This window comes from Haliotis cracherodii, unplaced genomic scaffold, assembly GCF_022045235.1.
Source record: "Haliotis cracherodii isolate W230 unplaced genomic scaffold, xgHalCrac1.p SCAF_16, whole genome shotgun sequence".
In the NCBI taxonomy this organism is placed as follows: Eukaryota; Metazoa; Mollusca; class Gastropoda; order Lepetellida; family Haliotidae; genus Haliotis; species Haliotis cracherodii.
In genome coordinates this window covers 11193499-11208699 of record NW_027266271.1, presented here as the reverse complement: position 1 = coordinate 11208699, position 15201 = coordinate 11193499, and the positions used below count along the sequence as shown (strand labels likewise).

The window sequence follows — 15201 nt, the reverse complement described above, 5'->3', positions numbered from 1 at the left end:
GCCTCAAGGCAAGACCCTTAAGATCTCTGACTGAATGCTCAGCAACATGCCGGAGACACATACCGCATGGCGGTCTAACATCGTATTGTCAGACCGACAGACAGTGTATTCAGTATGTAAGGCTATATGGCCAATAGTACAGTTCAGTTATAACAGATACATAAAAACCGCCGTGATCCTGAACATAGCATAATATATATTCATAATCTAAATACATGTTTTAAATACATTGCTAAAGATTTGATTCTTCATTGGTCGAATTAAACAAATTGATCATTAATTGATTGTCTTTGTGTGTAATATCCAAATTGGATAGAAACTTTAATCTCAACGTTATATATTTTCGACATATAAAAACAACCTTACACTCGTCTTCAATCTCCTGGTTGGTAAAGTTAGTACATATTCAATTTACAAATTCACTATCCTTGGTTCTACGATATTTATTGACAAGGACGTTATGGAGAGATATTCTCAATTTACAAAGAGCTCTCAATAGAGTTTTATCCTGTAATATACTTGAATATTTTTCTGGTTGTAACAATGATTACATACTAGCATAATGCTTGAGAAAGTGTGAAGAGGAAATGTGTTGGTACCAGTTTTGCTGAAATATATCTAATAATCCTTGTTTAAATGAATGTAATAGTTTTTCATTACCAGTGTCTTGTGAGATCCATGCAACGGAAATCCAGTATTAAGTACCATGCTTCTTACACCAGACATCCAACTCGTTTTCCCTTCACCATCTAATTGCTTTAGCATTTTATAACATAGAAATGGGTACCTGTGAGCTTCATTTTTAATAATTTAACACCAATATTTAACACACACCGCATAGCGGTCTAACATTGTATTACCAAGCATTGAATTAGATTGCCGTAATATATTATAAAGCCTACACTGAGGCATATTGAAACTGAACGCACCATAAACATCCTTCCTGAGATACAACATACGATCTATTTCTAAAGGAGGAATGCTGTTTTATGCCTTTTTCATACAGCTATGACTATCCTCCCTGTTTCCACGTGGATGGTCCCATAAAGCGCTGACGTGAAAAACGAAGAGGTGAAATTCAAAACAAATTATGATATAATCTCGCATTTGTCAAACTTATATTTACCAAGGTCGTCTTCTAAGTTCATGCACACCAGAGTGCATTGCTCATCTTGGTTAATTGCAAACTTTTAGAAAAGAAACGTATCGCTCAGGGCCACTTGCACAAAGCTGTCTCAGCACTTAGACGATCTTAACTCTATGTTAGAGTTAATGGGAGTCTCGATCATCGTAGAACTAAAATCGCTTTGTGCATGTGGCCCGGGCCCCTTTGCACAAAAAGCGATCTAACGCTACTTTAACACCAACGTACGATAATCTTAGCGCTACTCTAACACAGGCTTACGCGATCGTAGCGCTGTTTTAACACAGACTTGCGACAATAGTAACGATAATTTAACATAGACTTACGACAATCGTATCGCTAATATCGCTTTGCAGGACCGGGCCCTGGTTACTAAGCAGTCTGTAAAAAACCCATCAATCAAATTGAATACAAAAAAGATCTAAGTGACAAATTAAAACCAAAAATCTGAGTAGATCATTCACATGTTAATCCTGCTGCTTACTTCAAAACACATTGATTGATTACCTTTCATTGCATAATGTAACGGTATAGTGTTGTTAGACCTCCAGCAAATACAATGCGCTTTTTACATGGTATAAAGAATATTTTTAAACGTTTAAATAGGAACATTTTTACATGTACGTGATTACCCCAATTATATATTTTGACACTTTTATAGTAGTAAGTAAATTTATCTTTTTTTAAATCGTGATATCGATGCTCCGCCATACCTTCTCTGAATGGCATATATTACCAGACATGACGAATATTTGACAGCGCGTTCATGTATGTCATCGCAAATACTGGCAAAGTGATTGAGTGTTGGGATGTGATATATGCCCTCTCAAGTCATAAAAAGAAAAGATATGTTAATTTGTTAAGTACATGGCACCCATTGACATCTTACTTGGTTGAAAGTGGTATATCGTGTTGTGCTGGACCCGTGAAGATTCCGGGATAGAATAGGTCTTCAGCAACCCATGCTTGCCGTAAAAGGCGACTATGCTTGTCGTAAAAGGCGACTAACGGGATCGGGTGGTCAGGCTCGCTGACTTGGTTGATGCATGCCATCGATCCCAATTGCGTGGATCGATGCTCATGATATCAATCACTGGATTGTCTGGTCAAGACTCGATTATTTACAGACTGCCGTCATATAGCTGGAATATTGCTGAGTGCTTCGTTAAACAACAAACCAACCAACCAACCCTGATGTGTTGACAGTGCACAAACACCACAGATTTGCCATGCATATGCAGACCGTGCACTGCATTCCCCACCAAGTCACTGCCATACTTTCTTACAACTACCACTGCCTAGGGACATACCCCTCCCTTAGATATACAGTATTTTGTTCAGCCTCCCACTCATAGTACCATGTGAATGTATTCGTAGAGCCAGGGAACAAAAAACAATTTCTTTATTGCTTGTAAAACAATTTTGCAGCGAAGCATTCGCAGACGGGTGAAGTGTAAAATTAATTTATTCTTTTGCCAAGATCACACAAATATGTTTCCATACATGTGTACGTATTGACACGTGTTTTAATGGGTGCAAGCCAGGGGTATATGGTTCAAGTAGAATATTTTGATACACGCGTTTCTTATGTTGTTCATGGCACGAGATATGAATAGTGACTGACAGAAAACACAACTCTTCATTGAAAAACCCTACCCATCGCTTCTTGAACCACTTTTCTACTCTTGCACTCCTCTTCATCTTCCACCCTCCCCAACCCCCACACTCATTCCAAACTCCACCTTAGTGACCTCTACCTCCTCCGCATCTTCCGTGGGTCCTCGTGTACCTGGGAGTCGATGAATGGATAGTGTTGCGGTAAGAGTATCCCGGGTAGTTCCCCCTACAGATGAACATGCACAGAACCTGGCTCAGGCGCGCCACACCACCTGAACCCCTCATTGCGTTGTGAGTGTTGTGAGCGGATCATTCTCCGTAATCATCTGACTGGTCAGCTGCAATATTGACACATATTTGAAGAGGGACCACTTCGTGGACATCAGTCAAGGCTTAGCATTAAGGAGATTCTAAGGTGATTACAAGCGGAGGTGAGTCAGATAGAGCAGTAGACGGTCCCAGAGCGCTCTGCAGTGGTCGCTGCTTACGAGGAAGTATGATCACGGTGGCCGCTAGGTAGTTCCTGTGTATTATAATAACAATATAGGATGTAATCTATTTGTACTACAGGACGAAGATCGGACATCGTGTTTAACTACAACGTACATCTGAGTGAGTACATTGATTAACGTCTCATCAGCATTAAGTTCATATACTGCTGAACTGGTACAAGACGGACCAGAGAGCTATTGTGTTGTCGTTAGTGCTATGAAAAGTTAGGCGGAGGTCACATTCTGCATCAAAAGATCTTTTCATGGGTGCACGCCGGTCGACACACATTCAGGATAGGAAGATGGCGTGCACATCCAGGCAGGTAGATAGGCTTTCAGGAAAGGTAGATATCGTACATCTGCTGGTAGATAGACATTCAGGTAAGGTAGATATCGTACATAGGTTGGTAGAAAGACATTCAGGTAATGTAGATATGGTACATATGTTGGTAGATAGACATTCAGGAAAGGTAGATATCGTACATCTGCTGGTAGATAGACATTCAGGAAAGGTAGATATCGTACATCTGCTGGTAGATAGGCTTTCAGGAAAGGTAGATATCGTACATCTCCTGGTAGCTAGACATTCAGGTAAGGTAGATATCGTACATAGGTTGGTAGAAAGACATTCAGGTAATGTAGATATGGTACATATGTTGGTAGATAGACATTCAGGTAAGGTAGATATCGCACATCTGTTGGTAGATAGACATTCAGGAAAGGTAGATGTGGTACATCTACTGGTGATAGACATTCAGGAAAGGTAGATATCGCACATCTGCTGGTAGATAGACGTTCAGGTAAGGTAGATATCGCAATCCACTGGTAGATAGACATTCAGGAAAGGAAGATATCGCACTTCTGCTGGTAGATATACATTCAGGAAAGGTAGATATCGCACATCTGCTGGTAGATGGACATTCAAGAAAGGTAGATATCGCACATCTGCTGGTACATAGACATTCAGGTAAGGTAGATATCTGACATCTGATGGTACATAGACAATTACCTGTACAGGAAAGTACCTGAGTAGCCATCCACATATTGATTATTATTATTGACTCTGCGCGAAACGGTGCTTCAGCGTTTTTAGTTTCACTGTGTGGAGATTTAATGAGGAGATATAAATGGCCATATTTAGCAGGAAAATACGTCATGTGGAGAACAATGGTCATGTCAGTTTCTGTACATGGTCTGGTGCAGCGAGTACACACGTTATACCTCCACGCGAAGGGCGATCTTTACATGAGGTTTAACATGGGGATTTGTCATGTTTCAAACACATTTGAATCGAAAGAAAAAAAGCAGGTTGCTCTGGCTTTACGTGCATCATTATAGAACAACGGAAGAAGCAATCTGGAAGAAGTGGGGACACACTGATGAGGTGCAGTGTCAGGTAATAGGGTGGGAGGAGCCTGGGTAGATGGTAGGTTGTGAAGTGTACAGTGTATGTTGGCGACAGACAGATAGATAGGCAGACAGGTAGATGAACAGCCAGGTAGCCAGGCAGACAGCCAGGTAGACAGACGGACTGGCAGGTAGACAGACAGGTAGACAGACATTTAGACAGGCAGACAGACAGGTAGGCGGCCAGTTAGGTAGACAGGCAGGTCGATAGGCAGACAGGTAGATGGACATTCAGGTAGCCAGGCAGGCAGACAGGTAGATAGACGGACTGGCAGGTACACAGACAGGTAGACAATCAGGGAGACAGGCAGACAGACAGGTAGGCGGCCACTTAGGTAGACAGGCAGGTAGATAGGCAGACAGACAGGTAGATAGACGAACTGGCAGGTACACAGACAGGTAGACAGACATTTAGACAGGCAGACAGACAGGTAGGCGGCCAGTTAGGTAGACAGGCAGGTCTATAGGCAGAGAGACAGGTAGATGGACGGACTGGCAGGTACACAGACAGGTAGACAATCAGGGAGACAGGCAAGCCGACATGCTTACATTTAGACAGTCAGGCAGACAGGTAGACAGACAGGTAGGCGGCCAGTCAGATTGGCAGCCAGAAAGATAGACAGGCAGACAGGCAGACAGGCGTACATTTAGACAGGCAGGTAGACAGACATTTAGACAGTCAGGCAGACAGGTAGACAGACAGGAAGACAGACAGACAGACAGGCGTACATTTAGACAGGCAGGTAGACAGACATTTAGACAGGCAGGCAGACATGTGAACAGGCAGGTAGACAGTCAGACAGGCTTGTGGGTAGAGACATGGAGTTCACTGGATGATGCAATGTGTCTTCATAATTTATGCTCCCCACTTGGCTATTCCACAATGATTTCAGCGCTTTTTGAAATAGAATAATATCGTCATTGTTACAAACTACACTTAATACCAACTCTAGACGCCTCCTGGAAACCGGCCATTGAACGAGATAATAACTGTCACCTTGCATCTCGTGCTGGTATTGACACAGACGAATACACAGGCGAGATACACAGGCGAGTTTCACAATTCTCCCTGGAGGAGTGTTCTTCTGCAGTTACGCAAGTCAGCAGAGAGGCCATATGAATACAACGATGAACATGTATTTGCGAGTCTGTTCATTCGTTTGAACATTGCGTTCAGTGGCCTAGATGAAAGTAAGTCACTCAGAAAAAAAAACATCGCTGCGCTCAAACACTTTACGACTCTATTCATTTTGAAGAGGCTATACACAGGTAAGAGAGCCTGGTGTGATTCAACTCTCCTGTTACCACCAACACATGTTCATCCGAATAATCCGATTCGTAAGTGTTTTTACGATCTTATTTTAAAGGCACGGGGGCACAGTCGTGTAAGTGACCATAATTCGTCGTGTCCCTTGAGGTGTCTTCACACGAAAAACTAATTTTAACCGAATCCCGGTTCGCCCCGATTATGTTTCTAGGTTTGTCAGCACCATACCCGTGCTCGTGGGTTTCACCGAAGTGGTAAACGTCTGAGACCTGTATCACTTCGGGCTTTCCTCCCTCATAAAGCTGACACGCCTCGATATAACTGGAATAATGTCAAAAGCAGCGTTAAACCCAACTCACTCACTCATTCATTTTAACCAGTCAGATACTGCTTTGGTATCAAATGATTTGTACCTACTTACAAAATGGCGCGAATTTGAGAGACGTGAGGAATTAGGTAACAACGTCATATATCTGGCGTATGAAACCACAAGTTGGCAAAGCCTATTGGCGTGCTTCAGGCAACCAGAAACCTTTGTTCGTTGGTTCGAATCTCGGTACGCCCTGGTAATTACGCCCCGGTTTGTCATCCCCATGATCGTGGGTTTCACCACCCACTTCAAGCTGACACGCCGTGATAACACTACAATATTGTCCGTCGACGTCAAACCAAACCTCACACTACTTGTTTTGTTACAGGTATATTATCTATTTGATATTTATTGCCAGTGAATAAACGAGAAGCCTTGAAGATCCGGGTTATAAATCGTCTTAACAACCTACATGTATGCGTGTCTAAGAGGCAACTTGCGGGATCGGGTAGTCAGGCTCGCTGACTTGGTTGATGCATGTCATGTCGAATCCGGGGCTGTTGGGTAGCCTAGTGGTTAAAGCGTCCGCCCTTCGCGCCAAAGAACCGGTTTCGATTCCCCACATGGGCACAATGCGTGAAGCGCATTTCTGGCGTCCCCGTCGTGATTTTGCTGAATGTTGCTAAAAGCTGCTTAAAACCATGCTCACTCACTCATCGAATCCCAATTTCGTCGATCGATACGCATGATCAACCACTGGATTAGTCCACACTCGATTATTTAGATATATAGCTGGAATATAGCTGAGTGTGACGTTAAACAACAAACAAACAATAAAGAAATAAGAAAGAAGTATGATGATGTATTTGGCCGAATGATGGAGCCTGGTCATACAACATATTCTCTGCCCTGTTTGATGCGAGGTCTGTATCAATCAGTGGAGTACAGTTAGACAGTATCCAAGTCTGTACAGATCACCGTGATGATGTTGAAACTAAAGCTTATCATGCCATCAATGAAACATATGGCGTCGTGTGTAATCTGTCATCGCCTCCTCCACCTTGTCAATCCAGATCAGCCGTCGTCCCCAATCGATCCAACTTAGGCCCTATTCTACTGTAAGCTCTATGTCATGACCATCTGCATTCGTTGGAATGAGTTAAGGGCTGTCGTATCTCTCAAACAGGATTGTAACACAGTGTCGTGTTGGTCGCCGTCGATACAGTGTTCAAAAGTCGTTGTTTTGGTCGCATAGAAAAGCAACAAAAAACATTCCTTTTTCATAATCATAAGAAATAGGTACTAAAAGTAAGGTCGATTGTACGATTCCGACCATATGATAAGCATTTGTTTGTGAATCAATATCAGATAGTGATGATACCAGTCATTCGCGAAAAGGTGAGCGTATCCTGCCCCACAGGTGGTACCCGTCACAGACACATGCAAAGGCAAGTCATGATCCATCCATCCTCGTCTTCAACTTTTTAAAAAAGATATTAATTTTTTAAACTACAAAAATATGGGCACTGAGTGTCATATGCGGAAGTGGTTTGTCGTTTTTGAAAATATAAAAAAATCGTCTCTTATAACTCTAAACTTGACGCGCGTGAAACCGTTTATTTCAATTTATAACTATTTTATTTGTATATGATATGACGAGAGACTTTAATAATTTATTTTTATTTTAAAGGCAAGGCATAAAGCAAAATATGTTTCCAGTCACAACCTCTTATTAGATGGCTGGCTAGTGGGGATTCATTGATAACGTTATTCTAAAACGGACTTCCGTGTCGACATGTTCAAACAGATGTATACAGGTGCGTCAGCAAATATGCATAAAACAGCAGCTGTAAACGAATATGTTGAAGGAAATGTATATCATGCCATTTATGGATTTATTCTCAAAGGGCGGAAATATGAAATAGAACGTATTTGCTATAAATGAAGATAATATTTTAAATAAGAAATGATCATGAGAGTTATCAGATATGTTTATATGAATGAGAACTAGACTTAATATTCATTTTGTTCGTGGCATGTTTGGAGATAATGCACAGGTGAGAATAAAGTACACTACCGAGCAAAGGAAAGCACGCAAGGTATTTGTGGAGGATTACGTAGTTTCTGTGTACATGTGACTAGTGCATGCACGTCGCTATATAAGTGCAATAATCTTGGACGCGACGTTAAACCCAATTTCACCTCACCTCACCTGTGTACATGTGACATTCCTCTTCAGTAAGTTTGTCACATGGCATTAGCAACTGGACATGCACCTAGAGTATCCTCTTGTAGGGACCTAAACATTCTTCATGAAAGACACCCATTGTGCATCACGCCATATCATGCATGCATGATAAACAGGCTTAAGTGGGGCGTTTGGAGGAAGTAGCAGTCGCTGTTTACTTTATCACCGAAAGTTGAAAAACAATGGGTGTGCACACGGATATAATAAAGGATTCAGCTGCAATGTGTATACGCCAACTAGAACAGGTAGCATTACACCTCTTGTCGAACACGCCCATTTGGCACTTCACAATTTTCCTCGTAGCTACAAAAAAAATATATATATTTCAACTTTATTTGTTCAAGGGAAGGCATGAGGAAGGTAAGAGACTATTTAGGTAACCTGTCATATGGTCTGCATACATTGTGTTACAATAAATGGTATTTTACTAATTATTTGTATAATAGTTGATGATGACACTGTAATTGATAACAGTGTGATAATGTTGTAACAATGATAATCCGAGGTATTGGTCGCTGTGTAGTGTCAATGATAATCCGAGGTATTGGTCGCTGTGTAGTGTCAATGATAATCCGAGGTATTGGTCGCTGTGTAGTGTCAATGATAATCCGAGGTATTGGTCGCTGTGTAGTGTCAATGATAATCCGAGGTATTGGTCGCTGTGTAGTGTCAATGATAATCCGAGGTATTGATCGCTGTGGTGTGTCAATGATAATCCGAGGTATTGATCGCTGTGTTGTGTCAATGATAATCCGAGGTATTGATCGCTTTGTTTTGTCAATGATAATCCGAGTTATTGATCGCTGTGCTGTGTCAATGATCACCCGAGGTATTTGTCCTACTTATTGTGTCAATGATAATCCGACTTATTGATCGTTATGTTTTGTCAATGATAATCCGAGGTATTGATCGCTGTGGTGTGTCAATGATAATCCTAGGTATTGATCGCTGTGTTGTGTCAATGATAATCCGAGGTACTGATCGCTATCCTGTGCCAATGATTATCCGAGGTATTGGTCCTACTTATTGTGTCAATGATAATCCGACTTATTGATCGTTATGTTTTGTCAATGATAATCCGAGGTATTGATCGCTGTGTTGTGTCAATGGTAATCCTAGGTATTGATCGCTGTGTTGTGTCAATGATAATCCGAGGTATTGATCGCTATCTTGTGCCAATGATTATCCGAGGTATTGATCATACTTATTGTGTCAATGATAATCCGACTTATTGATCGTTATGTTTTGTCAATGATAATCCGAGGTATTGATCGCTGTGTTGTGTCAATGATAATCCGAGGTATTGGTCGCTGTGTTGTGTCAATGATAATCCAACTTATTGATCGTTATGTTTTGTCAATGATAATTCCGATGTATTGGTCGCTATATTTTGTCAATGATAGTTCGATGTATAGATCATAATGCTGTGTCCATGATAATCTAAAATATTGGTCATAATGTTTTGTCACCCAACTGAATGATACTGAACAAAATGATAGGCATATTCTGACACACCTTTCATGTTTTGATCATTCAAAATACGGCCCTGACACAGTGTAGCTGCTGTAGTGTACATGTAGGCGATGTATCACTTCCTGCCCATATTTAAAATAGTCTTTAAAGTCCAGAGAAAGTTCCAACCCGCAACCCATGCTTGCTGTAAAAGGCGACTATGCTTGTGGTAAGAGACGACTAACGAGATCGGGTGGTCAGGCTCCCGAACTTGGTTGATGCATGTTATCGTATCCTAATTGCAAGGATCAATGCTCATGATGTCAATCACTGGTTCAGACCCGATTATTTACGTCATATAGCTGGAATATTGCTGTGTTCGACGTTAAACAACAAAGAAACAAACAAAACGTCACAGTTAAAACACCGTCATTAGCGTATACACGTCTAGGAAGTAAGCTTATATGGATGTCGAGTATCAGGTGTCTGGTGGCGTGATGGCAGCAGGAGGAAGAGGGGAATGTTAGGGTATCTCAGCATCCACAGGTGTAATATATATGTCATTGCACGTGTGTTCGGTTATATTCTGATTGCATACAGGCATTATCAAGTTTACTGAAAGCCGGGTCGTCTGTCATTACAGCGACATCATCAATTACTTATGCTCGGCAACAGATATGGACTAAATGTAAGAACAGGGCACCAGAGAGACAAGTATAGCATAGAGATTGGCTTCGTGCCAGCCGTGTTTTACGACACCAGTATCACGATTAAAATGTTCTTCCTGTCACGTCTACGACCTAAAATATCGATTATTTTAATATGTTTTAATTTTCTTATCGGTAATCATTACATACACGTAACAATCACGTGTACAATCTAATGTAACGTCGAGTAAACCTAAGCGTACTATTATGTGAACATTGGCAAAGATTACGTTAAATGTAGTCATGAATCTATCTCCCTGCTGCCCTTAAACACAACGTGACCATTTCATCCACATATATTTCATGACCTCCCACCACAAATATATTCTTTACGCTCTGATAAACTCCCACGCCCTTGTCACCTATTTTCGTAAGGGCCTTCTTTCACTAAGTCAGGAATGCATGTTTTAGGCATAATTCACTGAAAGAAGATCTATGCGGTCACGTGACTGACTTGGTAGTGACAGATACACTCCTGTAGTGGCCGCCATTTGTGTCACAGTTGGGTAATTGCACTTGTGATCGAGAAGCAGGGGGATTCGCCAGCATGGCAAAGGACGCATTTTGACACGGTTTTAACGTTCAGTGTTCGGAGGTGCTGGCACACTTATTGTTCAAGTAAGTAAGATACTGATGGCGTTTAGATATTTATATTCAGATCAGTGTGGATTCACTGGTGTGTGCTAACAGTATACCTGTGCAGTTTTAATAAAGCAGGAAGTAGTGGAGATGCTGTAGACTACTACTAATAATATTCATCATCATCGCCATCATCATAATCATCATCATCATCATCAAATGATTGCTTCTAATGGTCACTGGTCAGTTTTTTTTTAATCATCATCATCATCATCATCATCATCATCATCATCATCATCATCAAATAATTGCTTCTAATGGTAACAAGTCAGTTTTTTTAAGTAATGCTTTGTTTGTGTGATGTTTAACGTCGCACACAGCAATATTCCAGCTATATGACGGCGGTCTGTAAATAATCGAGTCTGGACCAGACATTCCAGTCTTGATTGACATCATGAGCATTGATCTACGCAATTGGGATACGATGACATGTATCAACCAAGTCAGCGAGCCTGATCACCCGATTCCGTTAGTCGGCTGTCACGACATGCATACTCGCCTTTTACGGCAAACATGGGTTGCTGAAGACCTATTCTACCCCGGATCTTCATGGGTCTTTTTAGTAATGTAATAGGATATTACAGGTTTTGATCCACTTAACTTTTCTGTCAAGCCTTTTATTCGTATGAATGTTAATAGCCCATATACAGGTCAAGTGCATACGTACATGTTACAATGGTACATGAATTAATATGTAACTTATGTCTTAGTATATCTAGTGTTTGCAAAACCTTGTCTCACTTCATAACTTTGACATAAATATTTCCATAAGTTTCTTAATAACCTTACATCGTTGGAAGACAGAAGCGTTCTAAATGTATAGATATTCGGATTATGGGAATGCATTTCAGGCAGATAGAGGTGTCTTATGTTCTTATAGGAGTTACATGTTAAGATAAAAGGATATTCATCTTCTTTCCATAGATTTCAAAGAGAACACAAACGTAAATTAATTCAACATTGTCACCCTTTGCAAGTATATATTGCAGGCCCTACAAGCTCATCGATCAAAGCTCCCTTTAATTCACACGAACAGTATTTAATATACAGGTGAACAACTTATTTCAATAGTGTCTTTTTTGTTCTTTCACAACTAAAGATGTAATGACATACCACCTATTTCGAGCACTCCTTTTTGTGCTTAATGACAACTGGATGTCGTTTTTGAGTTGAGCTGATACTAATTGGAGTCCATGTAATGTGCCCAAGGTTGAAGTGAACATTAATTGTCAGCCCGCACCTGGTACACCTGTCTCCCGTGGATACATATATCATACATCACGGGAAATAGAGCGAAATAAAACCATATTATCTGCCTCGCCTTGTCCTTCCACGGAACTGTGGCATTTATTTCCGTGAAGTTGTTTTGTTGTTTAATGCCGCTCTTAGCAGAATTCACGGCGGTCTGTAAATAATCGAGTCTGGGTCAGATAATCCAGTGATTGACATCATGAGCATCAGTCAATGCAAATGGGAAACGATGACATGCATCAACCAAGTCAGCGAGTCTGACCACCCCATCCCGTTAGTGGCCTCTCTCGACAAGCATAATCACCTCTTACGACTAGTATTGTTCTTTGAAGACCTTTTTTAACCCGGATCTTTGCGGGTATCCCGTTAAGTATAATAATGATAAAACGATAGATTTGTTATGGCTTTTCTTCAGCAGTTGCCTGGTTACTTCCACGTGGATCGAATGTCGGATATTCATTACTGCCACAGGATTCATTACTGCCACTGAGTATACTGGTTTAACCAAAGTCAAAGGTTTCTCCCCAGACAGATCAGGTGTTTCTGCTGATCTTGACATGTAGTACTGATATGTTTTAGTAGAGACGCTACATGTTCACTAAGGAATACGATATATTGTGCTTGCATTACATACACAATGCGACCCGTAAAGATCTAAGAAGAGAATAGGCCTTCGACAACCCATGCTTGCCGTAAGAAGCGACTATGCTCGTGAGAGGCGACAAACGGGATCGGGTGGTCAAGATCGCTGACTTGGTTGATGCAATTGGTTGATCCCAATTGGGTAGTTCGATGTTCGAGATGTCAAGCACTGGATTGTCTGGTGCAAACTCGAATATTTACAGACCGCCGTCATCTTGCTGGAATATTGCTGAGTGTGGCGTTAAACAACAAACAAACAAACTAACAAACAGAACAAAATATACACAATGTATTTTCTGTTTCTTCGTTGTCCCTTGCACAAAACTACCATTGACAGTATTTTCGATTGCATCTCTTCGGGATTTCATCGGAATTAAGTCGACACGCCGTGATATAACTAATACTGTTCAAAACGGCGTTAAACCTCACTCACTCACTCTTACATGATGAGTTGGTGAGTATAGTTTTTCGCCCCGTTTAGCAATATTCCAGCAATATTACGACGGGGGACACCAGAAATGGGCTTCAAATCTTCACATGACGTTACTGTACGTCCTTTTGAATTACCACACTGACGTTATTCTCTCATGCTTTCTTCAAACAAAGACATTATTGACTTTTGCATTAAACTAGTTGCGACGGTTTTTGATTAAGCAAACACTAACGCTTGCACATAGCGTGTTATGATTTACCAAGAACAATGAATATTATAATATATATGGGAGAATGGTTTGAATATAATAAGGTCAAAGCTTCACTCGGCATTTATCCACGCCTACATGATTAATCACAGTAATCAAACTGTGTTTCTCCTCGTGCATTGATGTTTATTGCATGGTGATGTATTGCACTCACGTGATATACGTGTTAAGTGCTACAGAGAGACTGCTCGTGCTGACCAATACTGAGTATGTTGTAAATCACTCGTGTGTCTATAATCAAATATGGCCGCGAAATCGATAAAATCGCTGTTACATGTACTTTGTAATTTGGATTTCGAGAACATGGTTTATACATTGATTATTAATCTGTGTGTTGGTTTACGACATATCGGAAATAGACGTGCTGAATAGCAGAATATCCTGTTGCCATGGCATCTATTTCAGCCATATTTTAAGGATTCAGAAAATTAAAGTTAAGCTTAGTTCCGGTGATCAGTAAACTTAATGTCTTTGCATGTGTTTGTATCAAGTGCCTTTTGACTTGTGTTTGCATGTGTTTGTAACGGATGCCTTTTGACTTGTCTTTGCATGTGTTTGTAACAGGTGCCTTTTGACTTGTCTTTGCATGTGTTTGTATTACTGCCTTTTGACTTGTCTTTGCATGTGTTTGTAACGGATGCCTTTTGACTTGTTTTTGCATGTGTTTGTAACAGGTGCCTTTTGACTTGTCTTTGCATGTGTTTGTAACAGGTGCCTTTTGACTTGTCTTTGCATGTGTTTGTGACGGAGGAAATGCTCACCATTTTTTTGTGATTTTTTGAATGATTTGTTTTTTCACTCATCCAAGAGATTTTGAATGATTTGTTTCCTCACTCAATCAAGAGATTTTGAATGATTTGTTTTTTCACTCATCCAAGAGATTTTGAATTATTTGTTTCCTCACTCATCCAAGAGATTTTGAATGATTTGTTTCCTCACTCAATCAAGAGATTTTAAATGATTTGTTTCCTCACTCATCCAAGAGATTTTGAATGATTTGTTTCCTCACTCAATCAAGAGATTTTGAATGATTTGTTTCCTCACTCAATCAAGAGATTTTGAATGATTTGTTTCCTCACTCAATCAAGAGATTTTAAATGATTTGTTTCGTCCCTTGGACACCCCAGAAACCTGTGAATGCTGGTTCGAATTTATGTTCGCCCCGATTATGTGGTAAACGACTAAGACCTGAATCATATCGGGCTTTCCTCCCACATTAAGCTGACATGCCGTGATATAACTCGAATACTGTTAAAAGCGGCGCTAAACCCAACTCACTCAATCACTCTCCATGGTCAATGTTGAATGAATGTCTTCAACGGCAA

The 15201-nt window shown here is 40.7% G+C and overlaps 1 protein-coding gene across 8 annotated transcripts in view; it reads left to right on the top strand.

Moving 5' to 3' along the window:
* The window catches only part of LOC139463819 (uncharacterized), a 64973-nt gene that overhangs the window by 33567 nt on the left and 16205 nt on the right, over window positions 1-15201 (top strand). The window contains exon 1 of one of the 8 annotated variants that reach the window (XM_071245162.1): window positions 2998-3176. The exons of 2 other annotated variants lie outside the window; for them this stretch is intronic. The gene's annotated coding sequence lies outside the window, so the exon portion shown is untranslated. Of the gene's footprint in view, window positions 1-2997; window positions 3193-3288; window positions 3374-5906; window positions 5998-11151; window positions 11262-15201 lie in introns of those variants that run through there. 5 more of the 8 variants (XM_071245156.1, XM_071245161.1, XM_071245164.1 and 2 more) reach the window with 5 other exon arrangements.